The sequence below is a fragment of the Scardinius erythrophthalmus genome (genome assembly GCF_964197995.2).
Source record: "Scardinius erythrophthalmus genome assembly, chromosome: 23".
In the NCBI taxonomy this organism is placed as follows: domain Eukaryota; kingdom Metazoa; phylum Chordata; class Actinopteri; order Cypriniformes; family Leuciscidae; genus Scardinius; species Scardinius erythrophthalmus.
This window is the reverse complement of record NC_138243.1, coordinates 33,034,117-33,039,842: the sequence shown is the minus strand read 5'-3', so window position 1 is coordinate 33,039,842 and position 5,726 is coordinate 33,034,117. Positions and strand designations below refer to the sequence as shown.

At 33.9% G+C, this 5,726-nt stretch overlaps 1 long non-coding RNA gene across 1 annotated transcript; it reads left to right on the top strand.

Moving 5' to 3' along the window:
• Positions 1-2,215: 2,215 nt before the first annotated feature.
• LOC308683527 lies at positions 2,216-4,558 on the top strand. Its single transcript, XR_014029253.1, has 3 exons — positions 2,216-2,295; positions 3,297-3,393; positions 4,216-4,558. It is a non-coding gene; the product is annotated as an uncharacterized lncRNA (long non-coding RNA).
• The last annotated feature ends 1,168 nt before the right edge of the window (positions 4,559-5,726 follow it).

Genomic DNA, 5,726 nt, shown 5'->3' with positions numbered 1-5,726 from the left:
AGGTTGACAGAAAAATAAGAATAATAATAATAATAATAATAATAAATAATCCTACCGAAAACAATAGGGCCTTCGCCCTTTCAGGGCTTGGGCCCTAATAAACAGAGCAATTCCAAGAGGGTCCTCACACCATCGGTGCTCGGGCCCTAATAAACAGAGCAATTCCAAGAGGGTCCTCACACCATCGGTGCTCGGGCCCTAATAATAAACAGAGCAATTCCAAGAGGGTCCTCACACCATCGGTGCTCGGGCCCTAATAAATATAGCTGCGAGCAGCGATTACGGGCCCAAGCCGGTGGCACCGCAACCCCGGTGCCTTTAGTTACCTAAAGGCACCGGGGTGGCGGTACCGCCGGCTTTGGCCCTCCATCGCTGCTCGCAGCTATATTTATATATATATATATATATATATATATATATATATATATATATATATATATATATACATACACACACATACATATATATGTGTGTATGTATATATATATATATATATTATTGTTCAAAAGTTTGGGGTCAGTAAGATTTTTAATGTTTTTAGGAGAAGTCTCTTCTGCTCACCAAGGCTGCATTTATTGATTAAAAATACAAACAAAAACAGTAATATTGTGAAATATTATTCCAATTTAAAACAGCTGTTTTCAATTTTTAAATATTTTACATAGTAATTCATTTCTGTGATCAAAGTTGAGTTTTCAGCATCATTACTCCAGTCTTCAGTGTCACATGATCCTTCAGAAATCATACTAATATGATGATTGATGCTCAATAAATATTCATTATTATTTTCAATGTTGAAAACAGTTGTGTACAGATTTTATTTTTTTTTCAAAATGCTTCCTGTTGGGCTGGTGTAAAACTTAGAGCACGAAAGTTGTTCGGCCCGATGAGATCTATATGTGTACTGAGTTTCATATTATTACATGCAAGCGTGTTTGATTTATGGACCAATTTTTGGTCAAAAAAAAATCTATTTTTTTGATTAAAAATACAAACAAAAACAGTAATATTGTGAAATATTATTCCAATTTAAAACAGCTGTTTTCTATTTTAAAATATTTTACACTGTAATTAATTTATGTGATCAAAGTTGAGTTTTCAGCATCATTACTCCCGTCTTCAGTGTCACATGATCCTTCAGAAATCATTCTAATATGATGATTGATGGTCAATAAATATTATTATTTTCAATGTTGAAAACAGTTGTGTACAGATTTTTTTTCAAAATGCGCTGATGAATGTAAAGTTCAAAAGAACAGCATTTATTTAAAATATAATTTGTTTTAACATTATAAATGTCTGTACTGTAACTTTTGATCAGTTTAACTCCTTCTCGATGAATAAAAGTATTGATTTATTTGATTTCTTTCACCCAAAAATAAAATTAAAATTATTACTGACCCCAAACTTTTGAACGGTAGTGTTTAATGTTACAAAAGCTTTAGAATTCAGATAAATGCTGTTCTTTGGAACTTTCTATTGATCAAAGACTGTACACAACTGTTTTCGACATTTAAAATAATCATGAATGTTTCTTGAGCATCAATCATCATATTAGAATAATTTCTGAAGGATCATGTGACAGTGACGACTGGAGTAATGATGCTGAAAACTCAGCTTTGATCACAGGAATAAATAACAGTTTAAAATATATTAAAATAGAAAGCAGATGTTTTAAAGGTGCAGTGTGTGATTTTTAGCGGCATCTAGTGGTGAGATTTGCGAATTGCAACTGGTCAATAACTGCGGCCTTTCCTTCAAATTGCAAACTCGAATGAGAAGCTACGGTGGCCGACGTAGGATCGGAAGATGTCGTCGTCTGAGTCAGCAGAGAGTAGCAAGTCAAGCAATGAGGTTTCTCTATATTATATTTTATATTAAATTATATTTACTTAATTATTCAGTAAAATCACATGTTATTGCGATTGTTATTTTTACTTGTTTATCATTGTGTTAGTCTTTTATTCACTGACTTTACCATAGCTTGTTTCCATGGTAGTTAGTATAAGATTAGAGCATCAAAGCAGCTAACTTAGGTAAGGGGAAATAGCTAACGTTACTATGTCCGAGGCGTCGTTCAGACAGCATGTTTTTCTCCACGTTTGCAGAGTCAGGGACAACCTGAGTTTTCTGCTTCGTCTTTTTCTGCTGCTTCTCATTCAAGTTAGTGACGAAACGCGCTCTGTTGCGCTGTTTGTTCGCTGTCGGTTACGGTAGAAACATGACGTCACAATATGTCGACCTTCATAGAAGGGGGTGGCCGCGGTTATGTAGATATAAATGACTATATCTAAGGTAATAAAAACTTAAAGGTTCATTAAGTAAGGTCTTTATACACCACTGAAAGCATAGTTATGGATTTTATATTGCATTTCTGTCAATAGATCCTCAGAAATATCACACATTGCACCTTTAAATTGGAATACTATTTTACAATATTACTGTTTTTGTTTGTATTTTTAATCAAATAAATGCAGCCTTGGTGAGCAGAAGAAACTTTGCTTAAAAACATTAAAAATCTTACTGACCCCAAACTTTTGAACAGTATTATATAAAAATGTAAGGGACAAGACACAGACAATTTTACTTGCCTGACCTGATTAAAACAATGAAAAAACTTAAATGAAAAAATAACTTCTGAATCACTAAAACGACTGAATTAATGTGATTTTATGATAGAGTCAAAATATTCTACAACAAATTCTTTAAATTCAACGATGTTGAGAACGGAACAAGGATAAAAAAAGAACTATAAACAAGCTGAAACTAAATAAAATAAAAATTAAAACGAAATTAAGCAGTGTTGGGCTCACACAACTCTCTCATTAGAATCAAAATGTTTCAACATTTGCGATGAATTTGGATGCTAAACTATCCTTTATCATAGGCTTTGTACTTCACTCACTTTCCAATATCGACGGAAAAAATCATCCTATTCCAATAGAGTCTGGCTGCAGACTTGCACTTGCACTCTCAGACTAGGGCTGCGTTCGAAACCGCATACTTCCCTACTATTTAGTATGGGAAAAAGAGTAGGCGAGCGAAAAAGAATGTACGAATCCAAAAGAGTAGGCGAGAATTACCTGGGTGACGTACTAATTATCGCGAGATTCGGACTTAAGTGCGTTCGAATATGCCTACTTTCCTACTATATAGTAGGCGAAAACAGTATGTGAAGGAAGCAGTACGTTCGAAACATCAGTATTCATGAAAGAGTAGGCGAGAAGTTCCCGGATGGCTTACTGCTTCCGGACAGATTTTTGAGTGCTCGACCGATGGATACTCTTCTATCCCAGGAGGCCACGCGAGAGGATACGTCATAACAAAAGAAGAAGAAGGATAGGTCATACTCGAACGTGACGGAAAGGATGACGGACGAGACTGTTTTCAAATGTGAGTATTACAAATCAAATGATCGCATGTGTTGAACTAACTTACTGTACAGTTGAATTGTTGAAGGTATAAAGACGCTATATATTTGTGATTTTGCTGTAAATCACATTTTATTATGTATAGCTAACAGAGAAGCTCCAGTAAGGACACATACGTCTCCAAAGTGGATTTGCATACATTTTTAACCGTATATATCTTAAATAAAATTACTAAATGTCTATTATCTGGCAAGAAACTCTTCTATAAGAATTGCAGATTACTACGTCTAATAGATATGAAATGGCATCTGAGTGTATGTGTGCTATTATGTAGGACAAATCTATAAAGTAACTAAACATAAGTTATCTATTTTATTTGTCCATTAGTACTGTTGATAAATTAAGGAACATTTATGTAGGATAAAAAGTTAAAACAACCTCAACATGTAAATGTAGTGTTGAGCTCATAAATCACAGAGGTAACGTGAGTCTGGTCTGGATGTTACAGGGACAGATGAACAGATGTGTGTTTATCCGGTGGAGAGTGGCTCATGAAGCTGAATGCTGCCATCAAAGGCTTTGTGACATTACAGAATGAATAACAACAACTATTTAAATATTAAGTTGTAGTTTATCTTAATTATTGTAATTTCAAACAGAGCTATTACAGCACTTTTCTGATTCTTGATTTCTGTGCATTTGCTGCACAGCTTTTGTGGTGGAGCAGGACCTGCAAGAAAAGATGATGGCGGCATTTGTGAAAAAAAGCGTTTTTGTCTTCTAAATAATACTGAAATCAAATGACATTGTGCTGTTAAAATTACTGCTTTTGTGTATTTTGTAGGATCTGAAATGTCAGCAGACTGGTGTGAGCACTGAGGATGAAGAGCCCAGAGCTGAATCCTGGAGATGGTGCCATGGATGAGACCCTCCATCACTCCACCTGCCCTTATGAGACCCACCATCACTCCACCTGCCCTTATTGCCTCAGATTGTGAAGCACAACACATCACGCAACAACCTCAGGCACGAAGGACCTCACCTCTGGCGGTCAGCTGATTCATCAGAATAAAGCCGCAGAATGGGAACCGCTGTGTTGAAATGGCAGAAGGATGTGGAGCTCAGCGCCTGTAGCCTACATACATGATTGTAGTTTGAATAAAGCTTTGTTTCATGTGTTGACTTGTATATGCATTTGTTTATTGTGTGATGGTGACTTTGATTCATTCTTTTACTAATTTATTAATATTTCTCATTATTGTCAGTAAATAAAATACAATTAATTAATGCTTTATTTATTGTTTGAATAAAAATGTAGATGTTCACTATATACACATCTAGAGTGTATTCATGCATAGCTATTTCAAATGACATACATTACATTTTGTTTGTTTTATTGAATTATATAATTTACAGTAAAAAGTAATATAATTAATCGATCAGCATTTATCGTTGTTATTATTGTATGTTTTGGGCTGGGATAGCAATGCAATTCATTCTGGGGTAATATTAATTTTTAATAATGATACTTAAATTTTTCGAGTGTAAAATCAACAGTTTTCTCCAAAGGCGAATCTCCCTTTGTGCAGACATTACAAACGCTGAGGAAAACCGTTCTAGGTAGGGCTGTCGAGTTACTGATGTTATGAGGTATATGTATGTATGTATGTATATATATATATATATATATATATATATATATATATATATATATATATATATATATATATATATATATCAATCATGGGTTTGCAAACATATTATGAGATTTTATACACAGGAAAAAACCTATAAGGTTGAATATCAATATATATTTTCTTAAATAATTAATTGTATAATATACATTTAAAAAATGCATTTTCTGTTATTTATAGGCCTGAGGGATGAAACGAGAGTTAAATTTAACAAGAAAAAGAGGAAAACAAAGCAGTAAGCCACTTTTGCTTATGGATGAAAATGTTTGGATATAAAATAAAGAAATTAACAACATATTCAAGAGATGACAATTTTGGGATATCGTAATAAAAATAAATATCGTTAAGGATAAAACGGTGGGTCACATTAGTAGGGTTAAATATAAGAACTTAAATCAACCCTAAATGTACTCACAAAATAAATGGGCAGCAGTTTCTTCAAAAAAGACCACAAAATGAGCAAGTTTAATCAATATCATGATATTTACAGACAGATTAATTAAACGTGTCGTTCAAATCTTTTAAGTTGTTGCGCTTGTGATAACGCGTCGTAGGTCACATGATAACGTCAACATGGCAGATGTCCGGTTCTCATTCATACTCAACGAGATCTGGCTATAAAGTAACTACTCTTTTAGCGCTCGTTAAGTAAGTACTTATT